Raw genomic sequence first — 19699 nt, 5'->3', positions numbered from 1 at the left:
TATTTTGTCTTCTACAGGAGAGGATCAACATCTATGCCAACCTCAACCACCATGTCCCTGTGGTACAAATATATATGGATCAGTCCATAGATCTTACATTTGACTACCGCCTGTCGAGGGAATCCATTGAGGCCCTGATGACCCTTCTCAGGAGGGAGAAGAACCATGGCTGTGTTCAGCATGTGGAGGTCCTCCTGGTGGTCTACTGGCTGGCACATGGGTTGTCCTATTCGGTTGTCTCCAGGGTCTTTGATGTGCTCAAGACCACAGTTTTTGATATTGTCCACAGGATGTGTGAGGCAATATTATGTCTGTTGGAGAAGGTCATCCATTTCCCCACACAGGCACAGTGTGCTGAAGTTGGCAATGGCTTTCATCGCCTTGCCAACAGCCCAGCCTTCAGCCACTGTGTGGGAGCTATAGATGGATGCCACATCCGCATCAAGGCTCCCAATAGCCCCCATGCCCAGGATTACCTGAACAGGAAACTGTTCTTCTCTGTCCAGCTTCAGGGAATCTGTGACAGTTATGGCACATTCCTGGACATTTTTGTTGGCTACCCTGGTTCGGTCCACGACACCAGGGTACTCAGGAACAGTCCAGTGTTTGTGAGGGGCTGTTACCCACCAGCTGGCCATTACATTGTGGGGGATGGAGGTTACCCGTGCCTGAGGGAACCTCTTAACCTCATCACACCGTACCGGGAACCGTTGAGGGGTAGAGTGGAGGCGCGCTTCAACCGACACCATGCCAGAGCCCGATCGGTTGTGGAGAGGGCTTTTGGGATGATGAAGGCACGGTGGAGAGGGATCTTCTTCAAGGCCCTGGAAGTGGATCACAGCTTTTCCCCCAAGGTGATAGCAGTGTGTGCAGTGCTCCACAACATCTGCCTCACTGCTGGAGACATCCTGGAGCCAACTGAGGGAGAGGATCCAGTGCCGCTACCTCCACAGGGACCTGTGCAGAGGGATGAACATGCTGGTCAGCACTATAGGGACAGACTGGCAGCACACGTGTCAGCCCCACATCAGCGTCCTCCACACCTAAATGACCATGATTATTTCCTTACATAGTAACTATATTAATGGCTTTCGTACATCATTCATTTTTTTTAATATGCAATCATTCCCCATAAATACATGTTACTAATGCACATTATGGTGTCTCTTGTGGTGCAGGTTGCCATGCTTGGATTGTTGCTACTCCTGCTGCAGCATTTTCCAGTTGGAAGCAACTAAGCTCCATCTTTTTTGTTGATGTTCACCCCGTTATGTTTTATTTTTGTCATGTTTATTTGTACATACGACACCTACTGCACGTCTGTCCGTCCTGGGAAAGGGATCCCTGCTCTGTTGCTCTCCCTGAGGTTTCTTCCATGTTTTCCCCCTGTTAAAAGGTTTTTTTTTTTTTGGGAGTTGTTCCTCATTGGCTGCAAGGGTCTAAGGACAGAGGGTGTCGTACACTGTACACATTAGAAAGCCCTCTGAGGCAAGTTTTTGGTTGTTTAATAAACATTTGGCTGATATATTTCACTGGAGTGGGTCTGTCATTTTGCATGTAGTGTTTGTCATTATTTAGCATTTTTAGCACAAATATTGTTAAAAGTAACTGTTGTATTGTATTTGAGAAAGCTGCTATGACATGTGGTGCTTGTTTATTGAAGCACTGTTTCTGGGGCTGCAAGCCGCTCATTCTGCTCATAGAGCGCTTTGTCACGGGCCTCGTCCTTCTCTGCCTGCTTTTTCAGGAAGGCCAAAACGCTGCTTCTCCGCCTTGGCCTTTTAGGAGGTGGTTGGGAGCTGGTGGAGGGCACGGGTTCCTCCTCACTGCCGAGGGAAACTTGAGAAGGCCCTTCCTCAGCAGAGGTGGAGGCCTCAGCAGCAGTCTGGCCATGGCTTGACAATGGGCATGAGGCAACTAGGGTGGGAGGCTGAATTGATGGCCTTCCCCCAATTGCGTCATGCATGGCCTCAAACCATGTCCAGGTAGCTGCTGAGGCCTCTCCCCCGTCTGTTCCTGTCCCAGTTGGGGGATTCTTTAACTCCTATTGACAACACAGATAACAGACTGTTAGTTAAAGGGCAGTGAGGGCAAAATCACATTACATCACATTACATTACATTTAGCTGACGCTTGTATCCAAAGCGACTTACAATAAGTGCATTCGACCAAGAAGATACAAACTTGAAGAAAACAGAATCATATAAGTACATCAGGTTTCATAGAGCCAAAACATTTCAAGTGCTACTCAACTGGCTTTAGATAAGCCAGTCCTTTGTTAGTATATAAGTGCTTAGTTTGTATATAAGTGCTTTGTTCGTATACGAGTGCTTAGTTAGTATTTAAATGCACACCAAACGAAACATTGTACTAATTCTAAATGTGTAATTGCTTACGCCTTAAATGTTAACAAGTGTAAACAACTAAGCAAATTCACATTTTAATATAGGAGGCTGGGGTCGCCAGTTTAAGTATGTAGCATAATATCTACAAACACTAACCCACCGCAGTGCCCAGCCATGTGATTTGCTTTACCTTGTATTTTGTTTTCAGGTTGTCCCATTTCTTTGAGGCCTGTGGACCAGTCACCTGGCCCTCCAGACCCATCTCTTTCACAACCTGCCTTTAGTTACAAATGATCTTAATTCACCATGCACATTTATTAAAACATTTTATCAGACAAATATAGATGTACTTACTCCCAGCCTGATTTGGCAGCATTTAGTTTCCCACTGAACATGTGCTCCACGTTAACCCTTGCACTAATTAGGGCAAGGGTTTCTGCATCTGTGACTGAAATAAATACATCATATTAGGCTTGCATGGTACAACGCTGGAAACTAATAATTAAATAGCCTAATGCAAACTGAGCATAAAGGTTTTAGTACGATGTTAACTTTACCTGGATAATTTCACAACAGTCATTTCATATAAGCATTTTGCCAAGTTATGGCTTAAGAATGTAAAAGCTTAAGAGAGCAGCAGTAACTTACATGATCTTCGTTTGTCTGTCATGATCGGTTGTTTCCGTGAACGACCGAACATTCCCTCGTCTTAAATGCCGTGGCCGCAAGGCATTGTGGGGCAGCATTTTCTCCTCTCCTTTCGGTTAGGGAGGTCCAGTGGTTCCTAAGCTAAAGGAGGTTATAAAGGAAGTTTGAAACCTCCTTTCCTTTAATTTAGAGAATTCGAACGGCACTTGTCATGGCTGCCACTGAGGGACTTCCGTGTCATTTCACTCCGTTAGGAAGGTTCCTAAGCTAAATGGACTATTCGACCGCAACCTGGGGAATATAAACAAGAGGTAACTGGGCACAGGTGGAAACAATCAGGGGCGGGGCTGGTGCTGATGAGAGCGGGAGACACACACAAGGATAGGGAGTCAAGGAACCTGGAATGAAACATAACAGGTGAGTGTCAAAATAAAACAGGAAGTGGGAGACAAGACAAAAAATGACTAAACAAAAACATGAAACATGACTAGACTCAACATTTTTGACGGGACACAACAATGTCATGATTTTAGTTTTTGTGTGAATAGGTTCTTGTATTATTTTGAAATGTTTCCTCTTTGTGTCTTGTCTGGTTTTACTATAGACCCGGCTCCTATTTTCGGTCCCGGTTCCAGACATGCATATCCAAGTATAGGAACAAAATATTCCTGGGGGTGCACATCACCGAGGACCTCTCCTGGAGCAACAACACCATGTCAATCATCAAGAAAGCCCAGCAGCGCCTCTACTTTGTGCGCAAACTGAAGAAAGCAGGAGCCCCTCCCCCCCGCGGTTCAGAAGCTGCACAGCACCCAACCGCAAGACCGTGCATTGAATTGTGAACACTGCTGAGAGGATCATCGGTGCCTCACTCAAAATGCGTCTTAGATCAATTCCAATCCAGACGAGAGATCTCTCTCCCCCGTCTGTGTGCGAGGGGGCGGGGCAGTTTACACACAGGCCGTTTCTCAATCGCGAGGATGCTGGCTTGGTAGTCGCGTACTTCCAAGTCACTTCCTTCAGAAACGAAGCAAGTATGCTTCCAAGCCACGGCTTCGGAAAACAAAGAAGAATGGAACAGGCTAACAAGTGTGCCACTCTCTCTAACGGTTTCAACATAAACTGTACCGAAAATAAATACCTCACGATGTCTATCTAATTATGAACTTGCTTTACTTTCACATTTTTGGTGATAACAAACAAATGTAACAAAGTTACATATTTACCAACACATGTTCTACGCCACTACATACTTACATTTAAATGTGTGCTGCGTCGGTTCAGCCATTCTCCGTAAGGGTTTTTGAAATTGGTCCGTGCGCAAAGCATTGTGGGGATTTTAAGGACGCGAAGTCTACCCATGTGCAGCCTCGACATTTCCCCCAAACCAAGGACGCGGCCTCGGTGGAATTCCAAGTATGCTGGAGATTGGAACAGTCCTTCGGCGACACTCGATGACGTAGCATCCTTGAAATATTGGCTTGGAAGCCAATATCCTCGTGATTGAGAAACAGCCACACACAGCTGCTATATGCAGCAACACACACACACGGAGGAGATGGTGGAGAGAACGCGGTAACACGAGCAATTTGTCTAAACATCTTGCAAAAGTGCACCACATTCAGACGGAGAAATGCACCGGGTTCGACTGTCTTTCTAGTAGCTCTGTAGCCCCATCCACGAGTAACGTTTCCACGTCAGGTATTATGTATGCTAGCAGCAACACACAGAGCTAACTCAATGATACAAACATGGGCTAATGATTAGAGGTAACCGAGTTATTTATTTAGTTAAAGTTTCAGCTATTCTGTTTACAGTTCTGTCATCACATTATTTAATACGATTTGCTAAAACATTGTTGTTTCTTTTGATGTGAAATATTATGTATGTAATTAAAATAAAAAGCAATGTTAGTTTTGTTCACAATTTGTTTAGTTCTCCAAAAAAAAAGTACCGTTAAAGCACCGGATCGATAAGCGGTATCGATAAAAGTAGTAGTAGTAAGTAGTAAGTCTCCCCCTGGCCCACCTACATTTCTCCAGGCCCACCCACACAATAATTCCTGGCTACGCCACTGGTTGGGAGGGTTACTTTAAAAATGTATTCCTTTACAATACTAATTAGGCCAAAAAAATGTGATAGTATCAAAATATAAAATGAATGTAACCTAATTCCATAACTTTTGGATCACCTCAATTTCAAATGCAATGCAAATAAATACAGAAGAAGAGAAATAACAATCAGTGAGGTAATTCTATAAGACAACAGAACAATGGGAAGAAGCCAGGATGTTTAGGATAAAAAATATGTCCTCTTGAATTATAGGCTTGGCCTTTAGAATAGTAGAGTTTAAAATGTTTTATTGGTTGCATAAATGCATGAATTAAATACAGTTATACTTATATAAATACAGTATTTTTTTTGTGAGTCAGGTGACAACTGCGTTTAAAAAAAGAAATTTAAAATAAAGAAGGAAAGTCAAAATGAAAACCAAAAAGAAAATTCATGCATTAAGCCTACTTATCATATATTATATTGATCTTTATTTAGAATAGAATAGAATAGGGAGGGATGAAACCCTCTTTAATGGTCACACATGCAGAGCACACAGCACACACAGTGAAATTTGGCCTCTGCTTTTAACCCATCCTAGTACAAGGAGTCTAGTACTAGGAGCAGTGGGCAGCTATTGTACAGCACCCGGGGAGCAATGGGAGTGGGGGGGAAGGGGGGTGTCCGGTGCCTTGCTCAAGGGCACCACGGCAGGGCAGGAGGTGAACTGGGACCTCTCCAAGTAGAAGTCCACACTCCATATTTAGGTCTGGTCGGGGACTTGAACCAGCGACCCTACGGCTCCCAGTCCAAGCCCCTACTGACTGAGCCACTGCCGGATTTAAAAATGCATTGTGACATTGTAATCCTGCTATTAATCCCCATTTATTTTAATCGTTACAGTAAGTCTTTTTAATGTAACTGTAAGGGAATACGGTTACCTTCCGTTAAATTACTGTAATCATTTGCAGAATCACAAGAAGTTCTCTGTCACTTCTTCTATTGTCATTGACCAGAGGCTCCAGACCTCTCCATCTACACCCGGTACGAGGGGGAGGCCGGCGTGGGGAACTCTCTCTTCTGTGTGGCCAATCACTTCTACCCCCCCTCCATCAACTTCACTCCACACTGCTTAAAGCAGGGGTCGGCAACCCGCGGCTCTTTAAGTCCTCTACTCTGGCTCCCTTGAGCTTAGACAAAAATAAGAAGGAAATAAAAGAAAAATATTTATAGGACTATCTTGTTGCACGGTTGAAAATGTTTCGTATCTTGTATTTTGAGGTGATACTGTGACGCGTAAAAAAAACAAAAACAGTTTTAATTAGGTCAACTAAAATATACGTCATATCCTGCTACGGTCCCGCACCAGCGCCTTTTCTTGCAGGCGAATAAACTGACCCCTGGCTCGATGAGCGAACTATGGATAAATCAAAGAAAATAAAAGTATCGGAGAAACACAGAGGGTTTAATTCTGCGTGGACAGAGTTATCTGCTTTCACAGCAAACGATGCTGGCTTACCGGTATGTTTGATATGTAGAGAGAAGTTGTCAAAGGTGCTGCAGCCTTTACGTATTGGAGGAAAAACACGGAAGAGGAAGACAGCTGCCGATCTTCAGTCATAATTCAATCAGTTAAAGGTGGGGTATGTAATTTATTTCAGAAACACTTTTTGTTATATTCCATGGAATGCTCTTAACATCCCGATAGCAATACATATATTAAATGCTTTGACAATAAATACATACAAAAATGTCATCTGTGGAAGCCGTAGTACTGTAAAAAGCACGACCAATCATCTGAGCCGGCCCGGCTAAAATAACTGGATGGCCTACCTGCCTGTCAGCCTTCCATCTGTGCACAAACTTGTCATGTGCGCGTTCGTGTGTGTTGGAGGAGGGGCTCTATAAGGAAGTCTGAAGGAAGAGGCAGATTGTTTCCGGTTGTGTACTTTCAAATTCTAGCGCACTCGAGCTGGTTTCTCCAAAATGACATACCCCACCTTTAACTATTTTTAGGGTGCAGCTATATGTTTTATTTATTTCAAAGTGGGCCCATTTTAATTATATTCATTTTCTTCAAATGTGCAGAGGACTCCCCAAGTGCTGTGTTGATTTATTTTAAAGTAGGCCTGTGTATTTTTTTAATTCTCCTTATAAGAGTACTTTGTTTATTATTAGAGGTAAATAGTTTTCTATAATGTAATAAATAATAAATGCAAACAAACTGTAGTTTTTGTCTATGATGTAACAATATATACAACTTTATAAGCTATCAAGCTATCAAATATGTTTTGCGGCTCCAGACAAAAAAAATTGGTGGAAAAGGGGGCAAAATGGCTCTTTTGGTCAAAAAGGTTGCAGACCCCTGGCTTAGAGGATCATCGGTGCCTCACTCCCATCACTCCCATAGTGAACACTGCTTAGAGCAGGGGTTCCCAACCCCCGGTACCGGTCCGCGGAGGTGTTACTGCCGGGCCGCGAAATAGCTGTGAGTTTATCGTAATATTTGCAGAATTAGAAATATATAAAAATATTTTATCATTTTTTTCAAAAAGTGTATAATTTTCGCACCTATGCCACCAGTCATATTATTTCATCCAGTAGCTAGTTAATCTTTCACCAGAAAACTGTTGAAAATGGCTTTTATGATGTTCCGAGGGATTCGGCGGCTCAGCCTAAGGTCTCAGCCTCTTGTGCGCACGAGAATGTTACCGGTGCGCCAAGTAGGAAGAGGAGCGCACAGGAGACAACCGTTTGATTGCAGACTGTTATGTTTATGTGGGGAAATGGTGGTGCATACATTATTTGAGATATATTTCAAACTCGGACTTCATTTTAAGGACATGTCGGCCAGGGGTGTAGAGCTATTTGTTTAAGCACCGGATTGGCAAAACAGGAGAGTAAACCAGTCTGCCTTGATCTATGAATTAATGTCCGGGACTCTCACGGTATCTGCTGCCCGCAGCTGTTTTATAGAAGGAACACCTCCTTCACTTCATGAAATGGCTGCAGCATCAGGAGGCAGCGGGACGTATACTCCGCCTCTGAGAAGTGCAGCACCAGCGGGTAAAGAGCTGTGCCTTTTTACGCACCGCCTTCTCTGTGTTTAACTTCATCAGAACAGTTTAAGAGTGACTGCAGGCTGCTACGTGTTAACCACACACACATCTCTACACACATCGAACTGCCCGATTACTCCCCCTTTTATTAGTTTTATGAAGGAGATGTCCAGTCAGGCACCAAGGCGCATGATGTGTGTGTGTATGTGCTCTGCTCAGCTCAGCTCTGTGTGTTCGGTGTGTTTGTGTCTGTCCGACACCGGCATTTGTTTTCAAATGTTTATGAACAGTAATTTACACACATATGGCTAACTCCATATATGCGGCTGTTCCTAAAATAAATTAGTTTAATCTTAATCTCAATGTAGTGCTAAATGCTGTCGGAGTGCACCGGAACGAACGACACTATCATAATATCTTCTGAAAACAAATGCCAGTGTCACACACACACACACACACACACACACACACACACACACACACACACACACACACACACACACACGGGTTTTTGTGAACACTTTGACCCAAACACGTTTTTTCCATCATTAGATGGACACCCCTTTCCACTAGCTTTACAAAGATGTTTTGAATATCAAAAAATCTATTTTGAGCCATACAACACAAATCCCACTTCAAATGTCCCATACACATAGCACAACTCAAAATACAACAACCTGACACCATGCTTAATTAAGAGGACAGCAGATAATGAGCTGCATAAGCCCCGCCCATGACACAATGGTTATTTGTGAGGACAGTAGCTATACAAGACACAAACATGTCACTGAAGTGTATTAAAGGGCCCATGTCATGGCCATTTCCACTGATCATAATTACATTGTTGAGGTATACTAAAATAGATTTATACTGTGCAATTTTCCAAACTCACATTGGTTTCGCATACAGCATCTCTGTCAAGCATGTGTATTCAGCAGTATTCACTTTCTCCACTAAACGACTCGTTGGAGCTCTTGCCCCCCCCTCCCTGTGAGCCTAGTGTGCTCCGATTGGTCAGCTCGGCCACTCTGTTCTGATTAGTCAACCACCAGAGAGGCTCCGCCCGCTTTTTTCGGGGGAACATCAGTGTAATGGTACAGCTGATATGTTATACTAACTAACCGAACTGAACCTACAACTGTTGTTATAGAAGAGTGTGACGGCCCCAGGGCCTTTGTGCAGGTGTGTTGCAGGGCTTACGGTGGGGTGGAGCTGAAGAGGGTAATCAGCGCGATCACGGACACCTCCGTAGCCGGTGCTATTAATCCCAGCGGCCCGGAGTCTCTCTCCAAAGCGGCTGCAGAAGGACGAACTGAGCGACCCTCTCCCCTCGACCACCTATCTCTGCATTTACCACAATAAATGTGCCGTGGTTTTGTAAACTCGTGTATGTCTCCTTGCCTTTCCGTTGTGGCCTACGAGCCGACATAACAAAGAGTAAGTTATTTTTACCTGTAATAAACTACTACTGTTTGATGAGAAATCAAATCATGGTTTGCTAATATATGAATTCAGGGAAGAAAGGATAGGCCTACTAAGTATTTCCATTAAACTTTATTTTTAGAAATGTACAAAATGAACATAAATATACATATATACACACGGTATATCATCCATTCCTCCTCCTCTTGCCTGCGCACAGCCGGTGCGGTGCGGTGCCTTTTAGCACGAGGCCTCAGTAGTAGTAGAAGTCCCGTCCCCGTCATGGATTGTCCGCCAGGATCTGGCTGGACGAAATCAAATGCAAATCACAAAATATTAGAGAAACTTAGTTGTTTTAGATTCGTTAGTAGTAGTTGTGTAATGAACAGCTTGCCTGCTAATATGCTAACCTAGCTTTGTTTACCTTGGTAGCTAACACGATATGAACGTTAGCTTGGAGGAAAGGCAACTATAATGCAGTGTAATAAAACTACTATGAACAAAAGCTAGTGGTTCATATTAGGCTAGCAATAACGTGTTTATAATTGCAATCGTATACGGGTATTCTGCTACCATACAATGTAACTTGCATGAATACATTGTTTTGCGCTAGCATACAGCTAGCCTCGTTAGCTACATGCAGTATATGTACTGTCACAATGTACGGTAAATCACCCGGACTATACTGTATGAGTATTCCGTGTGTGTGACTGCAGACATTCTCCTGCCATGACAAACATGTAAGGCCATCTGCTGACATTGTAGTTGATATATTTAAACGCTAGCAACGTAGCATCACAAAAATGTTTTTCCGACCAAATCTAGCTCTAGCTCCGTGTGTTAGATCGGTTGCATACACGCTACGCCAGCTATAATGTAATTACGTTTCGCGACTGACCGCACGGCAAATCACCCGGAGTATACTGTCAATAGGTATTTTGTGTGTGAATGCAGACATTCTCCTGCTATGAGATACATGTATGCAAGGCCATCTGCTGATATTAGAGTTGATATATGGAAACTCTAGCAACTTAGTTAGCACAGTTAGCACTGTGTCAATGGCTTAGCAGTCCAACACAGTTTACACATTTAAACAGTCTTGTTTGATAAATACACAAATAACAATGCAAACTTACAGGTTGTATACCCGGATCTTCCCCTGCTCCAAACGGTCCAAACAAGCTGTGCATATCCGGCCTCAAACTGGGCAATGTTTTGGAAGCTTTCGTCTGTGAAATGCCGGTTCTTCGAACCTCTGGAGGAGGAACACGCCGCTGCTGGTGTGGCCATAGCTCTTCGGGATTGGTCCATTTCGTTCCGGGTACCGCATGACATCAGGCGGTACCCGGAAGAATCAAATGGGCAGTGACGTATCTCCAACGAGGCGTTTTGGGGAGGTATTTTCTGTGTTAGAGTTTTACTCGCTACAGGGTGTACTTTGAGGGTTTTGACTCTGCACACCGTTTACATGCATAAAAACCTTCATAACACACAAGGGGACGGGTAATAACCGGAAAAGCATGACATGGGAGCTTTAAAGGGACAAACATGATTAAATGGAACATAACTTTACACAAACGTGTTGGATTGTGCATTACAAGAACAAACCTTTTATAAACGGACAAAATGTTTTGCACAACAACATAGGAATACCTGATTTGTGATGTAATATTTTAATAGACAATATAGTGCACCATAGATATATAGCTTAAAAGTATGTTAATGTGTTTTGGTTATTGCTTGCCTCCTGTTTGCAATCTGTTGTTTTCATGCAAATGTAGAACCACATTCTAATACTCTCCAGAGGGGTATACTACAAGCAGGTCTTCCGAGACAAATTAAATCCATTTGCAAGTAAATGCTTATATTTGCAGCACTGCTAATTGCAATTACATCATCGATATGAAAAGAACCGATAACCATTTTATAGCAAAGTGACCGAACTGGTTTATCACTAATACAAAATGCTATTTGCCCTAGAAGACTGCTCATCTACTTGGAGCATTACCTTTTAAAAGCTGATACAAAAGGACATATTGCACCTTGCACAGTGAACAATGAGCCAAGTTTAATGGTTATTTTCACATAACATTTTCTCACATGAAAATTGAGCTAAGACTAAATCTTTATTATTTTAAACATATAACTCTCCTTCCAGCATTACCTTGGTACGACAGAGGATTAGGGCCACACAAAAAAGAAAAGATAGGAGAATAAAGTCATAATTACGAGATTAAAGTAGCTATGTTAGGAGAATAAAGCTGAAATTATCCCGGGGGCTGAGGGGTCGTTGCAGCAGATCTTCAAGGAAGTTATATTGACAGATTGGAACTGGAACGGATCAATAACTCATAAACAAAACGTTGCTAAAACACAAACTAACTACCGTAATAAGGTAAACAACTATCCACAATCCAATTTTCATCAAAACAACCTCACACCGGCCGCCCTCCAAGCTGGACACATAAACTGCTTTAAAGTGTCTCAAAACTGCTGCCACCTCTTTTGGAGACCACTTCTGTTTTTGCATCCTCCTGGGATTCCTCTCCACAGCATTTTCAAGAGACTCTACAAACAGAAAAAGAGATCAGTCAATGGTAACCACGTTAACACGTATTTTATTTAAGATGTATTATGTTACTTACTAAAACTATAACTACAAATGGGTTTGGGATGAAGGAATCGAACTGTCTTTCCGGCTTTCCTTCTTCCAATTTCTGATATTGTGCTGGTTCTGAACAATAGCATGTAGGGATCAAATGCTAATGCTTGCTCTTTGCCATATTTAAACATCTGTAAGTCTAACTGTGCAGAGCTTGCAGGAATGATTCTTCTGTATGTAGGGTTACGTTTTCTTTTTTTACTTAAGCAGCTTAAAGTTAGTATTTGACATAATAATAGTACTAACAGGATCAAGTTTTCTGAGACTTGTATTTCGTCCTCACAATGTTTTTAAATGACTTCTTAACAGGAAAAAGACGCATGTAACAATATAGTTTCAGGAAACCACCTGATCATTTTTGGTCATGATAAACTCAAATCTTCCAGTTTAACAGAAAAATTCAGTTCATGGCTTTAACGTTTAACGCTTCACGATAACCTGAACCAGGGTTTAACCTCCATGCTTGAGAAAGTGACTCATTGGTAGTAGCAGAGTATTTTGTGTACATTTACCAGGTGGCTCATGCATGTCCCCTCTCCTGCCAGGCTCCTTGTCATTCTCATCTGCATTTGTGTTCAATGATAGAAAAGAAGAAGAAAACATCCATCTTAACCAAGAGATTTGTGTAAATATTCAATCTTCATTTCAGCTATTATGTTATTACATTATTACAAAAACAGGGAGTCTACACCCGCACCTTGACAAAAAAGAAAGGTGATACTTAAAGTTGTGCACCTACTGAGCAGCTCTTACTGTGGATTAGCTTATTTTAAGTAAATGTTCCAGCTCAGCTCTTGTTCTTACAATGTTGTGTCGTTTATTGTAAGTCGCTTTGGACCAAAATTAACTAAATGTATGTAGCCTTTGCTGAGAGTGATTTTAAGATATCAAAAACATTTGAAGGAGCACCGACATTTAGATGATAGCAGCTTGATAGAAGAACAGCGGCTCTTCATCCTCCGCAGAATGTGGAGGTTCAACATGGACTCCAGGATACTCTACAATTTTTACAGGTGCACCATAGAGAGTATCCTGACTGGCTCTTGTTGTGAGTTATTACAATCAGGTAGAAAGACACTGATTATAGTATTTCATATCTAAAGAGTATGATCATTCAGTTTAACAGAAGACAAACAGCATTGACACACAGTCCTCTTAGTGTCTAAAGCTGTCCAGTAGAGTGATACACAGGACCTGTGTATCTAACCTCAGCATTCACATCCAGTCTTCATGGTTTGTAACTGGAAAGAAACATGTAACTAATACCAACATTGAGCTGTGGTTAACTCACCTGTTGAATGTCATCATAGTGGGACTCAGATGTCATGGCAGCATGTTCATACAGAGGGTGTTTCTCAATCGCGAGGATGCTTGCTTGGTAGCACAGCCGAGCCGAGCATCTTGCTTCAGAAGCGAGGCAAGAATACTTCCTGGCATTCGGAAAACAAAGAGTGGAACAGGCTAGCAAGTGTGCAGGTGTGCATCATATGAGAGGCCCCGCCTTACATCTTCCGCCACAGATTTGGGGAAATTGGTCCATGCGCAAAGCATTGTGGGGATTTTAAGGACGCGAAGTCTACCCATGTGCAGCCTCGAAATTTCCCCCAAACCAAGGACGCGGCCTCGGTAGAATTCCAAGTATGCAACAGTCCTTCGGCGGCACTCGATGACGTAGCATCCTTGAAATATTGGCTTGGAAGCCAATATCCTCGCGATTGAGAAACGGCCCGAGTCTCTGCCTCAGTGGAAATCTTGTGGATGAAGAAGGACTAAGTTTAATCACTAAACATCCAGAGTAGTACACAAATGCTTCACTTGCTCTTGTTGTGAGTTATTACAATCAGGTAGAAAAACACTGATTATAGTATTTCATATCTAAAGAGTATGATCATTCAGTTTAACAGAAGAAAAACAGCATTGACACACAGTCCTCTTAGTGTCTAAAGCTGTCCAGTAGAGTGATACACAGGACCTGTGTATCTAACCTCAGCATTCACATCCAGTCTTCATGGTTTGTAACTGGAAAGAAACATGTAACTAATACCAACATTGAGCTGTGGTTAACTCACCTGTTGAATGTCATCATAGTGGGACTCAGATGCCATGGCAGCATGTTCATACAGAGGGTGTTTCTCAATCGCGAGTACGCTTGCTTGGTAGCACATGTCTGCCGAGCATCTTGCTTCAGAAGCGAGTCAAGAATACTTCCTGGCATTCGGAAAACGAAGTGTGGAACACGCTAGCAAGTGTGCAGGTGCGCGTCATATGAGAGGCCCCGCCTTACATCTTCCGCCACAGATTTGGGGAAATTGGTCCGTGCGCAAAGCATTGTGGGGATTTTAAGACCGCGGAGTCTACTCATGTGCAGCCTCGATATTTCTCCAAACGGAGTACGCCGGGCTCGGTAGATTTCCAAGTATGCTGGAGATTGGAACAGTACTTCGGCGGCACTCGATGACGTAGTATGCTTGAAATAGTGGCTCTGAAGCAGCTTTACTCGCGATTGAGAAACGGCCAGAGTTGACACACAGTCCTCTTAGTGTCTAAAGCTGTCCAGTAGAGTGATACACAGGACCTGTGTATCTAACCTCAGCATTCACATCCAGTCTTCATGGTTTGTAACTGGAAAGAAACATGTAACTAATACCAACATTGAGCTGTGGTTAACTCACCTGTTGAATGTCATCATAGTGGGACTCAGATGTCATGGCAGCATCTTCATGCAGAGTCTCTGCCTCAGTGGAAATCTTGTGGATGAAGAAGGACCAAGTTTAATCACTAAACATCCAGAGTAGTACACAAATGCTTTACTTGCCTGTTGTTGTGAGTTAACACACAATGTCCACCTCATAGTTCAATAACAGGTCATCAAGTAAATGGCCATAATTTAAAATCATCTTTTGTATTATTAGCATTTTGTATAGAACTGTTGAACTTTCTGACATTTCAATTTTCCATGTGACTAACATATTGTGACATGGCAGAGCTAAGTTTGTTGTGAAAATAGTGTTAAATGATAGATTTACATAGCAGAGTGTTGATACAAGACACCATTCGTAAATACCTTGCATCTCCATGGCCAATCAGAATCACTGTAGTCATAAGCTATCTCTTCTCCGGGACTGATGTCTTTGAGTGCAAAAAGACAAAGATGGGGCTTTCCATCCACTTTGTTCAATTTCATTTTGCAGTTCGGGTTCACATGGTCATCGTTGACAAGTCTCCCTAGGGAGTTGTCCTCTTTGGCAGCATCAACACTGATTGGGCAAGGACACAATTCTGATTACAAACTAACAGTATTACAACCACAGCAAACTAGCATTAGATAAAATACATATAGACAAAAAAAGGCTCAAAATGTACACTGTATGCCCAACTTAACATCAAGATAGCAGCGTTTGTATGTCTGGGTAACTACACATTTAGAAATAACATTACAATATTTACTTACCATAACTCTTGTCCATTTATACGAAAGTCAAACATGAAAACCTTAAGTGCATTATGGTATACTTGTTGCCGGTGTTCACGTTCAGATTTAGTTATGACTTCCCCTCTATATTCAATTAGGAAGTCTCCGTTTTGAAAAGGTCGGCAGCTGAACACTCCTCGACCTAACAAAGATCAGAGGATGGGTCAGGAGAAGTGATGAGGTTAAACAACAATACACATTTGTCATGCTAATGACAAGAATAGTAAGCAAATACTTTTGTCACTCACCTTTGAAGGAATTTATGAACTTCACATCAAATCCATCCTTGTCTTTGCACAAGGATGTAAAATGTGCAGCCTCTTCTCTAGGTTTAATCTTTGCTCTCCGGGGTCTTGCTGATGCCATATCCAGCAAAGGGTTAATTTTCACTATCGGTGAGAAAACAGACCCTTTGATTATCTACGCAAGCCATGCCACTGAAACAGCTCAATATGTGTAACAATGGCTGCTAAGTCAGTGCATTTGGCATCTATAAACAAAATAAACTGTTCAGCTTGGAACTTACCAGGATGAATTACTCTCATCAATATTATCTACAAATGCTTGCTCAATAAATGTATGGAAAAAACTGCCTTAAATAACATTATTTTGAATAGAAAACTCAAATGTAGGCCTACTGACTAGATGAATGCTGACATGTGTCCCCAATTAAGCTAGCATTAGCCGTAGCTGCTAACGTTTTAGCCTAAAACGTGTCTCTAATTCCAGTGTTTCCCCTACCATTGTCTTGGAGGGGCGCTGCGCCCCGCCTGAAATTCAAGGTGTTTAAAAAAAAAATTGCAACTAATCTATAGCCTATCTACTGTCACTTTTCACATTGAACATGTGCTCTTTTATTAAATAAACTACATGCTTTCATTTTAAGTTGTGAGTTTAGTGTTTTTGACCCTAAGAAACAATGATGCATTAATCAATAACAATAATCCACAGCTCCTCTCTCTGCTCCAGAGGATTTAAAAAATATATATCCTAATGCCACCCCACCCCCCAAAGCAGTAAACCTAGGGGAAACACTGAATTCCATACAGTTTCAACAAGCTTCCAATATAAAAACAGTGAGAAGCCTCGAAACAAGAATGAAAACATAACATATTAGCTGTGTCATTTAAGTTTTTACACCAGTCCTACCTTGAACTTCTCCTTACGTCTGGCGAATGAAATGCGTATATGCCCTGACTGTCACCGCAGTCCGGGGAGTCCCTCCCCCTTGTGAATTTCCACGGACTGCTGATTCCCAAACGTCAAGATATTATTAAGGGCAAATGTATACATTCACGATTGGATGCATGTAAACAAAGATAAAGTTACCTTATTAAAAGTAAATTATAATTTATTGTAACGTTTAGCTGAGCTCCATGTAATCCGGATACTCTGCCTATTTTTCGGACATATGATGATGCCTGCTCGGCCCGGGCCCGGACACAGAAATAATTTGCGTGGTTACCCGCTGGGGTATTGCGAACTAAAAAGTTGCCTGGCTGGTGCATGGGCTGGAGCTGCGAACCAAAACGTGAGAGGGTTACGTTGCAGGCTGTGGAAAGATTAACCTGAACTATATAGCGAGTACGGAGAAAACAATACAGTTGCTACATAAGCAGTAGAGCTGAGAACGCAGTGATTATAACACAACCCCACATATTAATGTACATAGCCTATGTAGTAATGTTACGTAACATTAACCAGTACCCGTACATTTTCCACCACATTTTAGCTGACTATCCGTTACTATCATTGACCGTCATAACAGCGGCACAAGCCATTCTTCTGTTGTTGTTTTATACAATAATGACATAATATAGTATTAAACAAAAGCCTGATAATTAAATGTCTAAACTGCAATGAAATGTAGGTAGTATTAGACATAATAATAATAATAATAATAATAATAATAATAATAATAATAATAATAATAATAATTACATAATAATAACATAATAATAATAATAATGATTGTTATGTTATTATTATTGTTATTATTATTATTATTATTATTATTATTATTATTATTATTATTATTATTATTATTATTATCATTATTATTATTATTACACACACAGCATTTTTCACAGAAACATGAATTGTCAGGACCATCCGGCAGTCAGCCAATCAGAGCTCCTTCTGTGTGAATATTCATGAGCGGGTGCAATACCCAAAACCAGCTGTATGGGCGCTGTTCTGACACACAGAAAATACACAATTTCTGGGTTTTGTGGATAAAAAGGTATTTTTTTTTTTTTTGGGTATTTAAGCTTTCTACACCTATAGAAACACTTCTACGCTTTTAGAATTTGTATTTATTAGCAGGACACCGACCCTGTCCTGTTAATACAAAATGTCTGGCTAATGTCGGTGTGTATTCATACCAAAAGTCCTCTTGATTAACAAAGGTGCACACACACACACACACACACACACACACACACACACACACACACACACACACACACACAGGCGACCGGACATCTCCTTCATAATGCGCCTTCTCCTCGTTTTCCCAGCATTCACTGGATTATCCGTAAATCATACAAACAAAACCAAAACGTTGATTTATCTGTTTTCCCGTTTTGGTTTAAAAACTGAATAACGTCGGTTTTTTGGTTTTCCGAAAAACCAAAAAACAACACCGGTTATTTTTTAAACTTTGTTAATATGTTTTGGATGCATATTGTTCTAGTATTTGTTCAGGCTGTTACATACAATTAGCCTCTGTTGCTACCTGCTGGTGGTGAGTAAATATTAAAATCAGTTAAAATTGACAACCGGTCCGCTATTTTTTTTTAATGTATCTGCCGGTCCTTGGCACAATAAAGGTTGGGAACCCCTGGCTTAGAGGATCATCTGTGCCTCACTCCAGTGTTGTAGTCAAGTCACCAATTCATGAGTCCTAGTCACTCTCGAGTCACCACTCTCCGAGTCCAAGTCCGAGTCACCAAGGGAGAGTCGTAGTCGAGTCCGAGTCCAAGTCCGAGTCACCCAAGGAGTGTCCGAGTCGAGTCCGAATCCGAGTCATCATTACCTGTGTTCGAGTCCGAGTCCAAGTCCGAGTCACCCAAGGAGTGTCCGAGTCGAGTCCGAGTCATCATTACCTGTGTTCGAGTCCGAGTCCAAGTCCAAGTCACCTAAGAAGAGTCCAAGTCAAGTCCGAGTCACAAGTCTTCATGTATTAATCTTCGTGGATATGTGTTGAAATGCTCCTCTACATTGCTTTTATCCTGTCATGTTATACTAATCTGTCTATTGAACTGCTGTGAAGCCAGTTTGGTTACAATTCTTGTAATAGGTGCTATACAAATATAAAGCTTATTACTAATATTCATATTATTATTATTATATATAAATAAACTATGTTTAAAATGAGTTACCTTTTAGAGAAGTGATTATATTTGTATGCCAATATGTTCCTATGGTAAAGTTTTCGTTTTTCACTTTTATTTTGATAGTAATAAGATCGGGACTCTTATTTTGAAGGAACTTTTACCGGTTAAATCGGTTTACTGATAAAGATTTAGCCCCAGAAAGCACATGGCTACTTAGCATGCAAAATGAGTCATTCTGCATGCTAAGTAGCCATGTGCTTTCGTGTTATCGGCTGAATCTTTATGTATTGATTAGATCACGTTACTCTGATGATAGTGTTCAAGACAGCCTATATGTCTGAACTCGATGTTTAGAGTAATGTGTTACGGAGCCTTCTCTTCAATATTGTTTCCACATAGAGCATTTTGCGCTGCTCTTTTCCAATGTGGAAGCAGAATGTGTGAAAGCATACAGCACGATGCGGGGTGTGTCTCTAGACATCTTAAGACTGGAATAGCGGGGCCCAGTACGTGAACTCGCCTCGCAGCCGGTGCACACGCCAGGATAGAGGACATCAGACTCCATAGAAAACTTCCTCGAGTCCAAGTCCGAGTCCAAGTCGGAGCTTCAATGTACAAGTCGAGTCCGAGTCATCGTGGGGGGAAAAATTCACGAGTCCGAGTCCGAGTCCAAGTCAGCGTACGCGATAATTCACGAGTCC

Source organism: Trematomus bernacchii, unplaced genomic scaffold (assembly GCF_902827165.1).
Source record: "Trematomus bernacchii unplaced genomic scaffold, fTreBer1.1, whole genome shotgun sequence".
Classification (NCBI taxonomy): domain Eukaryota; kingdom Metazoa; phylum Chordata; class Actinopteri; order Perciformes; family Nototheniidae; genus Trematomus; species Trematomus bernacchii.
This window is presented reverse-complemented; position numbering follows the sequence as displayed.